We start from the raw sequence: 19,141 nt of genomic DNA, 5'->3' as shown, positions 1-19,141 counted from the left end.
ACTGGCACGCACAGAAGTACCCTCACGCACAACACTGACACTTTGCGCTAATCACTTATCACTTTGATTTTCTGTTTGCACTTATTTCACTGAACTCGAAACTTTAAGTGGTTTGTACCTGAAACACGCAATTCTATCCTTTCTCAAAAGTTAGTAATTGCGAAAACAGAATTACAATGTAACAGAAAAATCTAATGAAAGATAAATAATTCAGTGGCTGGAAAGAGACTAAACACTAGATCAAATAAACTACGTTTAAATTCTCTAGAAACGTTTACCTTCTTCCCCTAAAGAGACTAGGGAGAAGAGCAAAATCGATAACAACGTTACTCGCTTGAACGAAACGTTTATCCTCCTCTTTCTCCCTCCGTCTCTATCTCTCTCTCTCTCTCTCTCTCTTGACTTAGAACCTGAGAGAAGAGCCCAATCATATATATCGTTAAAACATATTATTGTTAAAGGAAAATATTTCTCAGAATGAAAAGTTCCTTTATTAGAATTAAAACCATTAAGTTAAGAAAGAATGAACAAAACGCTAGACACGGTTACTCTTACTGCAACGTGACACCGTGAAAATTCTCTCTATCGCAACGATAGAACGCAAGTTGAACGTTCTGAACGTCAACAACTGCAGAGACAAAAACAAAACGTTAGTTCAACTTTGAAAACAGTACGAGACTATCAAAGAAATTCTTTCAAAAACATTAAAATAGCATAATATGTTAACAGGTAAAACCGAAATGACGGGCTCAATGTTAATTAACTTCGGTACCAAGAAAAGACCGCCTACTATTAGGAAAGGTCGAATATAAATAAATATAAAAATTAATTTTAATAAGTTTATAATAAAAGGAAGTTAATCGAAGAGGCCTATAAAAGGCGGAGAGATATAAAATAAATCTATAACAAAATTAAGAAAGAGTCTATACTCTCTTAGACACCAACACTTCCGTCTAAGGGAAGGGTCTGCCATTTAAAGGTGAAAGAGAGTTCATACTCTCTTCGTCACCATAATGATTAAATTAATTCCAAAAGCTAGCTAAGCTAACATAGAAGTTTCCAGTATAGCGAATAGCTGCAAATTTTAGAGAAATACTTCACCAAACCGTGAACAATACTCCAAAATCATAAGCGTATCCAAGAACGTCTTGCCGGAAGCACGACAGAGGAAAAAGTGAGGTGGCGTCAACAACAAGTACTGTAGTACCTGGCCACAGGTGGCGCTTGTGAGTACACCCCCTTCTAGTATAGTGATAGCTGGCGTATCCCTCCCGTAGAATTCTGTCGGGCAACGGAGTTGACAGCTACATGATTATCGGGTAAGTTTAATATTGAAAATTTACCTTTTCAAAAAAACATTTATAATAATACATAAGGCCACTCCATTTAACATGAACTATAATAATTTTGGCTAATTATTTTAAGAGGTACTTGGAACCAGTTAACTATTCAAACGATTGTGATCGTTTAATATCAAATAACAATTAAGAAATTGCAATCTGAATTTTAATCAGAAAAGTCAATGCTCAAAAATGTAGCTCTGGACCTGATTTTCAAATTAAATTTTAGACGTTTAGAATTTACTAGAAAAAATAACTTCACTTGTATTTATTAAGGGAAAGATACAGAAAATTCAAAATTAACTAAAATAGCTTTATATGCACTGACTCTGTAATGATTAGGAGCCAATAGAATACTAGCTACTAAACTGAGTAAAAATTAATGGCTTTTATAATTAAATTCCAAAAATAAAGACTGATAAACTTCAAACAATCTGGTGATATTGTAAATGACATATTTACTTTAACTCGACTTCTGTTCTTCAATTCTCAGTTAGTGACTACCATTGAACTAATGTGATATAAATGGAGTGACCTTTGTAACACAGAGATCCCTAAAATCTCAATAACTAGTAAATTGAGCATTTAGATAATTGAAGGACCATAATTATATTTATCATAAGAGATTTCACTAGGGTTTCCAACTAGATTGTAATTTGGCTAATGATAATAGTAATAAAAGGTTTGATGATAGTATGGCCTTTTCAGTCGAGACTATTTGCTACTCCTTTTGAACTTAAAATTTTGTCTTCCTCGGAAATTTTCTGGAATTTTTTCTGTAGTAAATCCTAGAATATTTGCTGCAGATCTTCATCTAGACGTCATTAGGAATGTCTTACAGCAGTTTAATTTTCTAGCTTGAGCAGGAGACTATATTTCATTTCCTTTTGATGATTCTAGTCTGAAAAAATAAATAAAAAACGTTAATTTTACAGATATATATTTCTTACTCAAATATTTTACTGTGAACTTCAATATCATGACTACACTTTTGATAAAACATTCTGCATGATAAACTAAAAATAATAAAAATATTCTAAAATATTGGAAATAATGACATATTAGACATGTCCACTATATTTATAACAACACCTATTACAACCCAAAGTATATCATGTAAAGCAAAAAAGGATTAATTCCTGAATCCTAACAAGGAAATACTTCACAAATTGAATGAATGACTTCTGGTATTCCACTGTTTTCTTCGAGATATTCAATAAACCATAAATTCCCTGAATAAAACATTCTACCTTACACCACAGAGGATACCTGGTCAAAAACACAAACTACTCATAAAAACATTTATATAAAAACGATGTGTATAAATTCTGAGCAAAAACAAGATTTATTGACACAGTAACAGTTTCAGGAGTAGAATATTGCTTAGTATACAAGAGTATAGTGCTGTGCAAATGAATAATTATTATGTTCCCCCTCACCTAAAATAAGACCTGCAACTTCCTAAATTTATCAAGGAAATATACCACTCTCGTAATTGAAATGGCATACTAAACTTTCATTATATATAGCATGGATCCTCCACAAAATAACTCCAGCTATCCTATCATATCAATCAATTTATCTAAGTGAACCTTCTGGTTAACCTTAAATCAATGAACCAGCTTATTCCAACAATCTTCACCATCTTACTTAATTAGTTTAACTATAGTAAACCTTATCACACAATCTTTGACTCACTTAATACATTTAAGTGAATTTTCTGGTTAACCTTCAATCAATGAACCAGTTTATTCTACCAATCTTCACCATCTTAATTAGTTTAAATATGGATAACTTTATCACACACTCTTGACCCACTAACCTAATCTAGGCTAGTTCACTGACAAGCTTATTCGATGTAGTTTTTTACTTACTGGGTATACTTTAACTAACCTATCCAAAAATGGAGTTTTTATGATAAAACAAAGTTTTGTGAATACTTACCTGGCAGTTATATATACATAGCTAATTATCTCTATTTCGGCAGAATTTTTCTAAAACTAGGCAACCGCCTTGTGGTGGTTGGGTGGTAACACCCGTTAAAGGGTGGTAGGAGGAATCATTCCCGTTTTCTGTTCTTCAGTTCATCTATGCCCGACCTGTCTCCTGAGGGGAGGTGGGTGGGCCTTCGAATGTATATATAACTGCCAGGTAAGTATTCACAAAACTTTGTTTTATCATAAAAACTCCATTTTTATGAATAGAACTTACCTGGCAGTTACATATACATAGCTGATTAACAAACTTGGAGGAGGGTGATAGACAGTAACATCGTTGGGGAAACAACCAAAAAAGTTGTAGGATAAATAAACACCTTGATTCCTTACCTGCTAAGGTAGCTGACTTCAAAGGTTCCTGCCTCTTGAGTCGCTTTCCCTTAGGAGTGTCAGCCAGGATGTGACCTGCAGTGCTGAAAAACACTCAATCGAGTCTGTCAACGGGGTGAGACCAACAATCTGACTAGACTTCAGGACTACCTATTGCCCAAAATAAAGAACCGCAACTTTACCAAACCAACCACCTAACATTTGCAAAGTAGATAAAAATTATCTAACTAGACTGAGGTGACTGTACACAAGTCTAAGTCCTCAGACAACCAATAAAAAATACACCAACCTATGTACAAGTAAACAAAACTAAGATTGAGGGGAGGTAGTAACTCCTTTGCCTAATACAGAAGCCGTAGCTACGTATGGTCCCAAGGTATAAGATTTCTCATAATCCACCCTCACCTCTCTGAGGTAATGAGAGGCGAACACAGAGTTGCTCCTCCAGAATGTCGCATCCATAATTTGACGGAGCGACATGTTCTTGCGGTAAGCAAGCGAGGTCGCAATGGCCCTCACTTCGTGAGCTTGCACTTTTAAAAGTCCGAAGTGTTCCTCCTCACACAAGAGATGCGCTTCTCTTATCACTTCCCTCAAGAAAAAGGACAAAGCGTTCTTGGAAAGGGGCTTTTGAGGATCTTTCACAGAACACCACAGGGAGCTAGAAGAGCCTCTCACACTTTTTGTACGAGACAAGTAGGTCTTGAGGGCTCGTACTGGACAGAGCAGCCTCTCTTGCTCTTGACCCACTAGGTTGGTCAAGTTAGGAACCTCAAAGGTCCTCGGCCAGGGCTTAGAAGGGTTCTCGTTCTTAGCGAGAAAGTCTAATCTCAAGGCACAAACTGCCCCATTCAGATTGAAGCCTACCTGTTTTTCAATTGCATGGACTTCACTAACTCTTTTAGCTGTTGCTAAGGCCAAAAGAAAGAGGGTCTTCTTGGTAACCTCCCTAAGGGGAGCCTGTGAGATGGGCTCAAATCTCTTGGTGCACAGAAATTTAAGAACCACATCAAGGTTCCAAGAAGGGGGCTTTAACTGGGTCTGCTTGGTCGTCTCAAAAGACTTCAAGGGGTCATGTAAGTCCGTATCGCGAGACAAGTCCAAGCCTCTATGCCGACAGACGGAAGAGAGCATACTTTTGTACCCTTTGATAGTGGACACAGCTAGCTTAGCGTCCTGTCGGAGGTACAACAAGAAATCCGCAATCTGGCTCACAGAGGTAGTGGATGAGGAAATCTTGTGCTTCCTACACCAAGCTCTAAAAGTCTCCCACTTGGACTGGTAGACCCTCTGCGAAGAGACCCTCCTCGCTCTGGCGATAGCTTTCGCAGCTTGCGCTGAAAAGCCTCTCCATCTGACGAGCTTCTCGATAGTCTGAAGGCAGTCAGATTGAGAGCGAGGGGGTTTTGATGATATCTCTCGAAGTGGGGTTGTCTGAGCAGATTTGGACTTGCAGGGAGGCTTCTTGGAAAGTCCATCAACAAGTCCACCACCTCCGTGAACCATTCCCTCATCGGCCAGAACGGAGCTCCGTGAACCATTCCCTCATCGGCCAGAACGGAGCTATCAGGATCATCCGTCCCGAATCGAGGAGGGCGAATTTCCTGACTACCAGATTGATGATCTTGAACGGGGGAAAAGCATAAGTGTCCATCCCCTTCCAATCCATCAAGAAGGCGTCTACTGCTATTGCCTCTCTGTCCGGAACTAGGGAGCAATAGATGGGGATCCTCTTGGATAAATTGGAGGCGAAAAGATCGATGAGGGGTCTCCCCCACAGCCTCCAGAGACTCTGACAGACCTGTTGGTTGAGGGTCCATTCTGTGGGAAGGACCTGCCCTTTCCTGCTGAGCATGTCCGCCCTCACATTCTTCTGTCCCTGAACAAACCTCGTCAGCAGGCTTATCCTGTTCTCCTTCTCCCAAAGAAGGAGCTCTCTTGCTGTCTCGAAGAGAGACAGAGTACAATATTGTTTTGACTAATATAATGTGTTTACATCACCAAATCTTTAGAAAGCGTTGGCACGACTTACACAACTGCAAGCTCCTCGATTTTAGTACCCCTTTGTATAAATCTAAGCCATGCACATGAGGTAGACAGTGCTAAGTAAGTCATGTTGGATTATTACTGGCATTCTAAAACCAACACCTCTACCATCTTCATACTAAGTAGACAGTATCCCACCATCCAATATAAGACGGAAATGCTAGCAAGAACTGAAAAAATACACAAATCAATGACCCCTTGCATCTATTCCACAATCATCAGGAAGCAAGGCCAAGACTGAAATCCCACAAAAGCTTTGCAACAATGAACGGACTAGAACCTTTTCGGGCAGCTACTCTCAGGCTAGAAAAGCGGTGGGAAAGCAACTGATGGCCATCCAATGAGGAGCTGTCTAGCCTAAACGAAGGGATTCCCAGTGAAACAATCCTCACCAGGAAGAACTGGGTAACCCTAAACATAGCAAGGGTAAAAGTGGGTAAAACTTGATATAACCGGCACAAATGGGGGTTAGCCATTATTTCATATAGCCTAGACTTGTGAAGAAGTAACAGGTTAACAGCCAAATGTCATAAGGATTAATAGTCCTGAGTTCCCCACAGGAAGGTGCAGGTGCTTGATCCCACAGGGACTGGTCACTTGCCTCCGGTATATCAGAAGCACCTGTTACGTTATCTTTTAGGGGGCATATATGGAAAGTAAAGGAGAAGGTAGCTACCAGAAATAACCTCTTTGGCAAATTTGCTCATTCAAAATGGGAAATAAATCCTCAATCTTAAGACAAAAACCCCTGTGGCACTCAACTACTCCACTGGCGAATACTGCTCACCAGTCTGGGAAAGGTCATGTCATCCCCATAAAGTTAATGCCAACCTCAATCAAGCATGTCACATAATTACTGGTGCCCTAAGACCAACGCCCCTCCCAGTACTCTATAGATTGACAGGCATTAAACCACCAATTATCTGCTGAATAGCCCCTTCAAAGACCCAAAAATATAAACAAGAGAATGATGAAAAGCACCCATGCTATGATCACTGAATGGTTAGACAAAGATCGAAATCCTGCAAAAGCTTCATAACCACCATTAGCCTCGACCCCATGGAGTCATCAACTTACCATCTAGAATGCTGGAGAGAAACAGACCACAGCCCACCAGGCAAAGCCATACAGAGCCCATGTCAGTTTCTTCCCCATGGAACAAATCTCTGTAGAAAGGATTGGGTTACTCTTAATCGAGTACGAGCTACAGTTGGAGGACTGCTAATAATCTCCATAAGTGGGGTCTCACCCCCTTTGCTGAGGCCCCATGTGGGCATCACATACAGACAATGAACCACATACTTTGTGGGTGTTAAAAGCAGCCAATCTGTACAAATGTGAAGCTCTATGAATGTAAACAGGCTGCTACGCAGTGGGTAAAATGTTGGCGTGATAAGATATGATGATGAATTGTTACACTAGGCTCATGCTACAGTTAACCTTACAAAGCTACACAAAAATAAAGATTCTCTAAAAAGGAAAACTTTCCTTTGTTATATCTTTCAGACCTCTTCCTCCACTGATCAAAAGTAAAAGTGCACTTGACAAAAATAAACTATTATAACAAACCAAAGTAGGAGAAAGTTCCAACAGTGATGGTTTAAAATTAGGTCCCTGGTAGTATAACATTCTGTAACCAAGCAACCAAAGACAAAAGTGGCTTGGCTCAGGCAGGCAGGTAGGTGGCTCATCCTCACCTACCCATTGTTACTACTGTATCTATCGTTCCAGCTAGCGCATAAGTTATCTCTTATTTATAGGACAAAAGGAATAATCATGTTAATGTAGAATCAAATGATTTCCCAATGAGGTCGTCATAATTGTAGGATAGAGTGGGGAATGTAATTGCATAGTCAACAATATTTGGGGTGGTTATTATGAGTATCATATGTGCACAATGCAAAAATCATTAATTAAAAGACAACAAATCATGTGAAATTCAGCTGTGGAAATATCTTGTCATTTTCCTCATTTATCATCATATTTTACTAATTTTCAGTGGTCCCATACCACAAAAAAACTCGTTTTCCCACTATTTCCTCTTAGCAACGTTAGCTTTAGGAGTGTTCTTTCATCTCAAAAAAATGAAGGTTCTTTTGATACCTGATCTTTTGAAACAGTGTAAATTGCATTTAATTAAGATTAATATTGCAGAATACTTATTTTAACTTGCAGTTAACCTGATTTATCCCATTCAAGTTGAAGATATAGCATTCATTGCTGTTCAAATATTTTGTGATACATAGTCTGTTTATAGATAATATAGTTTGTTAGAAGATAAGATACTAATTTTCTTCTCATATAAGTGAACCATATATTAATGTGTCCAGTATTTCCAACCATTAGTTTTTACTTTTCTCAACCCCATAAATGGCACAATTATCGTGGATTCTCAGTGGGAAAGGATGTTTTACGGGTGGGGATACCATAAAAAGTGAATTACACAGTGAACGAACGAGACGGGCATAAATCACACCAAACTCGGCTAGAAAAATACATGTATCAAATGCATCACAGGAAACCTGGGATTAGGGTGGGGAAAACAGTGGAAGATGATTGTACGGTATCACATCTAAACATCACCTACCATAGCCTCAGGTGCTATTCCTCATGGATTGTAGTCTTCATCCGCTGTAAGTATTCCATTTGATAAATAATGATGCTATATCACTTGGTTAACATTAAACAGATCTTCTTATGTACATTACACAGAGCTTCTTATATACATCACTTACTTTGATTAAATGCAAGTATAAATAGACTGTATTCTCCCTGAAGCACTTATTACACAAGTGGCAGCCAGAGAGTAAATGAAGATGACCTTATCAAATATTTTGTTCCTGCACAAGCATTTTCAACAAACACACCAGCTATTAAGTAACTCCATAGGGTTTAAGAAATTGCTGTTACATAAAACTTTTGGAAGTTTCATTTGGTTCAAAAGGTCAGTTAGTAAATACATCAGATATGAAAAAGTCCTAAATCCATAGGACAATAACATAAGCATAATTATTCACCATTGATTTGTAAAGCAGCAAAAAAATTGAGGGAACCATTCTTTGGTAAATATATGATACTTTAATTTATAGCTAAATACATGAAGCATATATTTTTCCTAATTGCTCTTTTGTAATTTGTCCACTTTTGAAAATGAATATAGGGAGCAAACCACCTGTTTATAAGATGTCCAAACCCTCCCCCATACAATAACAACCCTATGGGATCCCTGTGGGAAACCAGAGTTTTGGAAAAAAAAAAAAAAAAGATTATTTTCAGCAATAGGAATGATAAGAAATAAATAATAAACACAAGATAACGAGTTGCAAAATTATATGGTTCGTGTAAATGGCATGAAGATAAAGTATCTGAATTTCCTACGATTCACATTACATCACTCGCATAAACATTATTTTACTGCTCTTCTGTTTTGGCAAGTGGTAAATGGATCCGCTGCACAATCCATCCTCTTGAGTAACTACTTAAGTACTGTATCCCACAAAAAGTCTCAAAAGTATACAATGGACTTAAAAAAGTAAGTGGTTCTCACATTTTAGTCAATCGATACCTAAGTTATTATGCCCAAGGCTCATTAGCCATACAGAGAAGCATGGCAAAATAGTCAGCACTCGCCCATTTCTTGTAGTGTATTCCTGTATCGCTATCAACTGAACAATGAATATATAATATTTTACCTTCTAGCCAAATACAGGAACCATACATTTTACCTGCTCATCACGTTGTGATTTAGTCATAATTAATCATGATTATTAGGGGAAAACAGCTGTTCATGTTTCATACCCTCCCCCCATCATAATAATGAGGGGCTCCATTGAAAGTGGCGTGAAAAGATATCATATATTCATATGATTCACACGTCTCTCAACTGGTTTTTGTAATCTTGTGACTCACTTTACTAACAAATAAACACTATCTCACTGCTCCGATGTTCTTGCAAGCGGTACATGGATGTGCTGTGCTATCAAAATATCATAATTATCTATAATTTATATCATGTACCTCAAATGGCTCTGCTCCACTTTGGCTTGCTTGCACAGTACATGAACCATATAATTTCCCTGCACATTCATTTTTTTTACCATGATTATTAGGGGACAACACCTGTTCATAAGGTTTTCTACCCCCTCCCTATAATAAAAAATTATGGGGACCCTAGCATAAGTGGAGTGAAACTAAATCATAATTACCTATGACTCATTGTCCCTCAAATAGTTTTTGCACCACCGAGAGTCACTTTGCTAAGAAATAAAGCTTATCCCACAGGTTCTATGTTCAGGCAAGCATTACATGGTTATGCTGGACATGCTATCCACGTAGTCACTACTAAAGTATCATAAGTACTGTAGGCATACAGTAATCCTTACCTCAAATTTGTGAGGTAGATGGTTGAGGATCTTCTATAGATGGTGGGAGCACTGGGTCAGGATACAAGTTGGTAGCATGAAGCAGTAAATGATGTAAATGCTCGGACCTCCTGTGGTGGTAAAATAAACACACATTAGTATGATAGTTCATGAAAAACAAAATACATCAAATTCAAAATGCGTATTAAAATGAATTTTACCTGGTGGATAAAGACAGATAAATATTGAACAAAACATTCTTTTTGCATTCCACCACCGAGAATGTAATTTTTTACTTCTCCCTAAAACCTCTCGATATTTTGGATAGGTGCAACCTGTCTGCATCCATAAATTTTTCTGAATGATTAACATAGAAGTGCACATATCCTCAAGAGGCAAGATCTGTATAGCTCTTCCATGAATCACTCTGGATTAAACACCCCAACTTAATAAAATGTTTTATCAAGGGCACAAGTGAGTATCCATTTTTTGGTTGATCAACCAAAGTTTTTTTTTGCTCTCCAGTTCTATGTCACCAAATACCCACACACCAGACAAAAGTCTACCTTTGTTGTATTTGGACACTCCAAACTTGGATTCATCCAATTCACCAACTATGCCAGGGCCACCAATAGCATGTAAGTTCTGGACAATAGTGCCATGCTGAAAGGTCCTTTAAAGGAAAATATTCACAATCAGTAGTTATGTCACACTTGAACGTAGGCTTTAAAAAAAAATAAAGTGCCCTTAAATGTGGTTAAAAAAAACCTGCATGCATGATGCTTTCTCTTTCTTAGCAACCTTGACCGATTGATTACAAGCCCACAGATTCAATTGAGGTCTAAAGACATACGGATATCCGCAGGTAGCGCATTGTACGGATGAAGGGATGGCTCGTCCTTTGTGTAAAAACTCATATACCGGGTCATCTTTTCCTAAAACATACTTAAGTCACCTCCCAATCTATTAAATAACACCAAGAGCATACGCTAGTCATGATGGAACCAAAGAAAAATAGGGGTGGGGATGGGAGAAGTAAAAGTACATTCAGGGACTTGAGAATATGTACAGTACTCATAAGCTCTAAATTGGTTAAAAACCAAGCTGATTAATATGTCACAAAAAAAAAACACACAGTTCCCCAAGCAATTTAAACTAACACATGTCTAATAATCCACCATTAGGTTCCCAAAGGTAAACAACTGACAGACTTGGAAATAATATCCAAATTTGAATCGGACGACACTTGGGTCACAGACCCCCATTAATCATACTGAGTCAAATGCCAAAGTAGCTAGCCCACATCCATTTTTTATAGCAAATTCCAGTTTTGCTGGAAAATCGAGTATCACGTATTAACCAGGGGATAGTTTCACTATCACACGAGCAACAATAGCTATATACTGAACCGAGTATTTCAAACAATCAATGGCAAAAATAAATTAAATCACTAAATTTTGAAATAGATTGAAATCCCATATGGAAGACCTTTTCTCCCAACGGTAGACATGGTGGAACTGATTCGGATGGGAAAAAAGGGCTCTGTAAAACAACATCGGGAAATTTACACATAAATATTCAGCACCTCTTAATTCAATCATAAACCAAGCTAAGGATTACACATCATGCAAAAAAACAAAGCTACCAAAAACGACTGAAAAGCAATGCGTGTGCGGTAACCACAACCAGTCTCTCAAAAGTGAACAATTGGGTAATACACAAGTAATTATGACCCAGTTCCAATTACCTATACAGTATAGAGAAATATGCCAAAATAGCCAGCACCAGTCCATTTCCCATAGAAAATTAGAGTTTTGCTAGAAATAAGTATATATTACCAATTAATGCATTATATACTAGCAAGTTCTATCACATGTTGCTTTATTTTCAAGTTATTATTCTCTTTCTGCTTCAAGTTCAGAACAAATTATGCTTAAACAAGTAAAAAAATATACCACTTCTCATAAGCAAATCTAATTTTGCCAAGTTATTTAACTATTACAGTATACAGTTGCCAAGTGTTATGCTGTGAATTTTTGTTAGTTGTGCCTTAGGTAATGTTTTGATGAGCCAAACTATCACAAGCTATATTACAAAGCTTAAAACTCTACAGTAAAGGTTTGATAACTGTTTGAGTTATGTTTTAAACAGGAATATGTCATGCGGTAGGTTAAGTTGGGATATACCTCCATAATTGATTTAATCTACAGCATTGTATGTGAAATTGGGATACTGTATATCCTCAATTTAATTCTATCTACAACATTATAAGTCACATAGGTTTGGGGAGCGTCTGAGTATGGCGGAGCCCGCATCCTAGGTTAGGTTAGTACACATTCCTGTAATCTAGATAAGTGTTAAGGTAGGGAAAGGCAGTAAATCTTGTTTAAACATATGAGGCAGCCCCATATTTACTTTATATAATAGACAGCATTTTGTAGTAATACTTTAAAAGGGTTGTCTTAAATTTTATGCCTGGACTGTAATTTTGGTTGTAGTCTACAACGTTGTAGGCTAGTTTATGAAAGGTCCTTTCAGGACGCACCCACCTAACCTGATTCAATTTGCACTTTCTAAGGTCTTGCTAGTTGGGAGAGGATTTCAGGTTAGCTAGGTCAGGATCTGGCCCCTAGGCTAAGACATCTCTATCGTTCTGTGTATTCATATATTATATTGTAGATTTTTGCAATATTAGGGAATGAAAGTTAAATTTTGATGTAAAAATTAGGACAAAATTTATGGACATCACTTTCTTGATTAGTGCATTACAGTACATTTCAATATGTGCTCAGTCGTGCCCATAAATTCCGACTTAACAACTGGGCCCATTATCTGGGAGCTGATATGTATAATTAAGCCTTACTGGGGGGTTTAGGCCCACCTAAAAGATGAGATTCCTGCTCTGCTTTTTATAAAAAGGATCTTATACACTAAACAAAGCACTTATAGAATAAACGGATCACCTGAAGATAAGCGACCCCAAATATTTCTTGTGAAGATAAAGGACCCCAACTAGACTCACCTGAAGAATAGAGACCCTGATTTTCTCCACCTGAATATAAGCGACCCCAGCTTATTGACGTCTCCAGGTGATCTATTTTGTCTTATAATAGGTTACTATAAAAAAAGGAAAACAATATATATTTATTAAAACTACTTTATGAAATATTTGTTAAAAAGAACAAATTTATACAAACAATCCATATTCTACTAAAAGCAATTTCAGTACAAAAATAATCGAACCTACCATTAAAACACCTTTCAAACCACATAAATTGCTGTAAATATATATTGAAAATTCTCTCTTGCATCCACGCATTTTCTTAATCCTTGATTTATGCTTGTTCCAATAACTTTCGATGGCCTGTGTGTGTACTCCTGTTTCTGTATTGATAAAGTTACGGGAATGATTTACGGTCTGTTGCTGAAATCTGAGATGTGATTGAATTTTTGAATAAGCTTTCCACTCATCACTGTATATTACTGAACCAGGCAAAACAACTTTTTCTATGATTGGAAGTAGAATTGCAGCAACACGTGTTTCAACGATCACCATATATCCAACACTTAATGCTAGTGTCAACCATTCCAAATACTCATAATGGCCGATTTGGTACACGTACTCTTTGATATTTGCTTTTGCGCGCAAAGCAAGACTCGTCAATTTGTGCAATTATGCCATTACAACCAAGTCTAACTGGGTTTGCCTCAAAATACTTCATGCAGATTTCCCTGAGAAGAAAACTGTAAATATCAATCATATTTTTTTTTTTTTTTTTTTTGGAAATGTTTAGAATATTATCCTGAATCCAGTTTTGCAGTGAAAGTTTAGATTTAGCAAAAAATAGGTCATTACAAATAGAAATTTTGCTTTTGAATTTAGTACTCTTTAAATTGGAATTTCTACACATAATTATCTTTTATAGAAGACAGATTAGTCTCTTAGCCATTAAAGAAAAATAAGATTTTTTTAAATAACGTCAATTTAAAAAAAAAATTCTATTTGCTACCATATCGATAAGTTGGTTAGCTATTTTACTGGTTAGTCTCACTCATTTCGTTACACTAATAATAATTAACTTATAAACTGGTTGGTTAGCTTGTTAGTCCCATTCTTAGATTTAAATTCCTCACCTGAAGAAAGAAGACCCCAATTTTTTCCACCTGAAGATAAGCGACCCCAGCTAGTGTTGGGGTCCCCAATCTTCAGGTGATCCGAATAAACCAACCTAGAACAATTAGGTGTACACAATCACCCAAACTACCAGAATTCTCAAAATTAAAAATATAAATCATAGCACATCATTAATAATATTTGACCCCCTACATAGTTTAAATGGGTATCAGCAAGAAAAAAACTTATATCTAGGCCTACAGGTGGGCCTTCTTCTAATAGTTGAGTGTCATATGATAAAAGGGTAAATACATACTTTAAATTCTAGCCGAATACATGAACCAAATATTCTTATAGCAAATTAAAGTATGTAACAACCAATAAATTCTAGAAAATGTAAAAATATCTTGTTGATTTTTCTCAATTATAGGTACCATACACTTGTGATTTGATATAGAAAAACACTGAAAAAGCTTTACTAATAAAGGAATGTAGTTTCATATAGAAAAACTCCTGTTTGCTGTTTTTTTTTTAGAAAATGACCTTCATTTCCATCGCAAATAAATAGTTAATAGGATGTACCGTAATATATCCTACGGTAACGGGGGCACCCAATGTGAACCGGGGGATTTGGGTGGGGAAATTTTACTGGTGAATCGATAATGGTTTACTAATCTTTTTTTCCTCTATGCATTATTCTCTGGGATGCATAATAAATCCAAAATAAAATTTCAAAATATTGGCATTCTATTACCCTGAAATGTGTATTTCCCTTTTGTTTACATCTAGGTCTGTAACCTGGGAAGGAGGGTCTAGGGTTGTTCACAGCTAGGTCAGTGACCTAGGCAGGTTTGTGATCTGGTAAGAAGGGTCTAAGGGACCTGCCCCCACCTACGTCTGTGACCTGGGATTTATTAGGTTAGGTTGGGTTAGGTGGGTTTGTTAGGTTCGGCAGCCGTTTACGAATCTCGAAAGTGTTGAATAATCACGTTTTTCCTGTTTTCGTTCCCCCCAAAGTCCCAGGTTCCTACCTGTGTCCGTTGGTGATGGGGAGGGATAATGGGAGAACGGTTTATTTGTGGTGGCAATAAAGGTCAAATTCATTTAAACCACATTTACTGTAGGAAAAGTAGTTTTATCTATTAGAAATGTAGTTCCGTGTTGTTCTATAATTCTACCCGAGATTTAGTCCTACTTCAGTATGCTTACAGTCACAACTTCGTTTTATAATTCGAAATAAAAATATATTTTCACTCAGAAGGGGGAAAAAAAACTTCTATGACCTATTAAATCTAAGGTAAATTTTTACAGTAGTTCCAACTCCATTTTTGTAGAGTAATTATATATTTTCGTGTGTGTTTTAATGTGTTGTGAATGGTTACGATAGTAATAGTTCGGGGAAATAAGTTGTTTTTCAGTTAGTAGCTTATACCCCCCTACTACATCCAACAAGGTTGGGGACCCTTTGGGAACACGGGGTTTTGGGTGGGGTAAATCACCATGGATACAAAACAGCATATGAATTAATGGATTAGGAGCACCTACAGATCAAACAAACCTAACCTAACCTAGGACAGCTAACCTAACCAGATCAAACCAACCTAACCTAACTTGGGACGCGGAGCCCTGACGGGGGCCAGAGCCCCCCCGATAGTGTTTAAATGACCTAACCAGATCAAACCAACCTAACCTAACCTAGGATGCGGAGCCCTGACTGGGGGGCTCCGCTGCCCCGTACTACCCCCCCCCCCCCCCCCAATAGTGTGTAAATGACCTAACCAGAACAAACTAACCTAACCTAACCTAGGACGCGGAGCCCTTACCGCATACCCCCCCCCCCCGGATAGTATTTAAATGACCTAACCAGATCAAACCAACCTAACCTAACCTAGGACACGGAGCCCTGACCGCATACCCCCCCCCCCCCGGATAGTATTTAAATGACCTAACCAGATCAAACCAACCTAACCTAACCTAGGACACCTAACCTAACCTAGGACACGGAGCCCTGACCGGGGTGCTCTGCGCCCCTGTACCTCCCCGGATAGTGTTTAAATGACCTAACCAGATCAAACCAACCTAACCTAACCTAACTTGGGAAGTATATTATGTTACATTACTAATTGAAATACAATTAAAAATTTACCTTAATTGGATGGACACAAACGTTTTGATGGTTTATATCCAGAACAAGAAGGTTGTGGCTCATCTACAGTGTCGTCGTCGTCGTCATCAGAAAAGGATTCAAAAATCATCAACTTCCATACTGGCAATTTAACTTTATCTAAAAATGTGCCTTTCCGATCACTTACAGTAAAATTACAATATTTTCTCTTTTTGTGTCTTTTGTCTAAAACATAACCTGTACAGCGCCAAACGTTTTTATCGTTTCTGAATTGACAGGGTTTTCCACGATTTAAACACTGTACTGCTGCAGGTAGCACTCCATGTTCTCTTAAAAATTCAATGCACCGTGTTTCATTTTCATAAAAATCATGAATTAATCGAAAATAATCAAAATTGCAAGACAAACACAGAGACATACCTTAATTCTATGAGAGACTTCAACCAAATGACAAGCAAATATGGCTGACAGCTGTCAGATTTTCACCAGGTCACGTGACTCCTAGACATACGATGTAACTACCCACAATGCAATTTTAAGAGGGAAAAATTCGCATCAGAACCACAATGCAGTTCCAAACAAAAACAAATTCGCATCACAGCACAAACTGCAAACTGTGTCTGTGATAAAGTAAACAAAACACTTCGAAATTTTTCGAGGATAGGAATTCTATAACCATTCATATCTCGCATATGGTGAATTTCTCCAAAAAAGTGTTCAGAGACAAAGTTTAACAATTTCTTATGCAAAATGCATCTATAATACTATAATTATTATAGAAAGAGTTGGAACTATAGTAAAATAATACCGAAGGGAGATACGTTTCCGCCATTTTCAACAGTTAAACATCTTAAGTTTCTCCAGAGGTTGGTACCGTTAACTTATATACCAGGTCCGGTATATTAATGTATCAGAGTTATTTTCGAATAAGAAATGGGTAGATAAACCCTGGATAGGTACGGTGGGTCGTTTGCGACCCCGAGCGTCAAAAAAAAACAGGTTTTTCTCACGTGACTCACCCCTGTGACTGAATTTGTGGGTGATCGACCTGCAGGAGGTGTCTCCCCTACACGCTCTAGTAGTGTCCAGATGTGCATTGCTGTAGCTGTACTCCTTCCCCGATTTCTGAGACGAGTCGGGGTCGTTCGCGTCCGAGTTTACCCTTCTGAGGTAGTTTGCATAATTATCAAAGTTATTACGTATTATGAAATTGTCGTAGAATGGTGCAACTTGTATAGGTTATCAGTTGTGGAAAGTCTTGGTGGATTGTTTGGCTACCATGTGGATGTTTTTTTTTTTAGTTAAAATGTCGTTCATCACCACGAGGACCATTTTACCGCGAGTGCCCCTTTTTCATTTTTTTTCATTTTTTTGCCAAGTCATTTTTCCGTAAGATATTGCCAAATAGTGTCGTAAAACTTTTGCTTGTTTAGTGTTGGAAAGTGTGTCTAGATGATCTGGCTACCCATGCATGACTTTGTTTTTGTCAGATACGACGTAGTTATTGGTATATTGGGTATTTAACTGCGGTTACCAATTTCTGTTTTTTTTTCAATATTTGTAAAAATTACTACGTAGTAAGGAATTGCCGTATATTATTCATTTTTTTTTTCATGTTTATGTGTTAGAAAGTGTGCCTTGATGGTTGGGCTAACACGTGCATGTCTTTTTTTTTATCTGAGATGTCGTATATTAGAATGTCGGGCATTTTACCGCGAGTGTCCCTTTTTAATTTTTTTTAATTTTTTTGCCAAGTCATTTTTCCGTAAGATATTGCGAAATAGTGTCGTAAAACTTTTGCTTTTTTAATGTTGGAAAGTGTGTCTAGATGATCTGGCTACCCATGCGTGATTTTGTTTTTGTCAGATACGACGTAGTTATTGGTATATTGGGTATTTAACTGCGGTTGCCAATTTCTGTTTTTTTTTCAATATTTGTAAAAATTTACTACGTAGTAAGGAATTGCCGTATATTATTGATTTTTTTTTCATGTTTATGTGTTAGAAAGTGTGCCTTGATGGTTGGGCTAACACGTGCATGTCTTTTTTTTTTATCTGAGATGCCGTATATTAGAATGTTGGGCATTTTTCCGCGAGTGGCCCTTTTTATTTGTTTTGCATTTTTTTGCTTAGTCATGTTACCGTAAGGAATTGGCAAGTAGTGTCGCAAAACTTATATTTTTATAGTGTTGGAAAGTGTTTCTAGATGATCTGGCTACCCATGCCTATTTTTTTTTTAGCCAGATATGGCGTATATATAAGTATGTGTTCGATTTTCCTGTGATTGCCATTTTTTCGTTTTTTCCCATTTCTTTCAAAATTACTACGTACTAAGGAACTATCACAGAGTAATATTTCATTTATATGTTTATTTGTCGGAAAATATGCCTTGATGGTTTGCCTAGCACGTGGCTGAAATTTTTTTTTTCTGAAATGCCGTATATTAGAATGGCCATTTTTCCACGAGTGCCCCTTTTTATTTGTTTTGCATTTTTTTGCTTAGTCATGTTACCGTAAGGAATTGGCAAGTAGTGTCGCAAAACTTATATTTTTATAGTGTTGGAAAGTGTTTCTAGATGATCTGGCTACCCATGCCTATCTTTTTTTTAGCCAGATATGGCGTATATATAGGTATGTGTTCGATTTTCCGGTGATTGCCATTTTTTCGTTTTTTCCCAATTCTTTCAAAATTACTACGTACTAAGGAACTATCACAGAGTAATGATTCCTCTAGATGTTTATTTGTCGGAAAATTTTGTTTACTTTTTTTTTGATTGAATATCATCAAATTTTTTTAGCTAAAATATTGTTTTACATTTTTTTTTTTCG

General features: G+C 37.2%; 1 long non-coding RNA gene across 1 annotated transcript; it reads right to left on the bottom strand.

Moving 5' to 3' along the window:
- Positions 1-1,639: 1,639 nt before the first annotated feature.
- On the bottom strand, positions 1,640-10,211 carry LOC137634183 (uncharacterized). The gene is made up of 2 exons (XR_011042486.1): positions 10,096-10,211; positions 1,640-2,241 (listed from the first exon to the last, which is right to left on the bottom strand). It is a non-coding gene; the product is annotated as an uncharacterized lncRNA (long non-coding RNA).
- Between the last annotated feature and the right edge of the window lie 8,930 nt (positions 10,212-19,141).

This window comes from Palaemon carinicauda, chromosome 44 (genome assembly GCF_036898095.1).
Source record: "Palaemon carinicauda isolate YSFRI2023 chromosome 44, ASM3689809v2, whole genome shotgun sequence".
NCBI lineage: Eukaryota > Metazoa > Arthropoda > Malacostraca > Decapoda > Palaemonidae > Palaemon > Palaemon carinicauda.
Note: the sequence above shows the minus strand (reverse complement) of the source record. Positions and strands in the feature narration are given on the sequence as shown.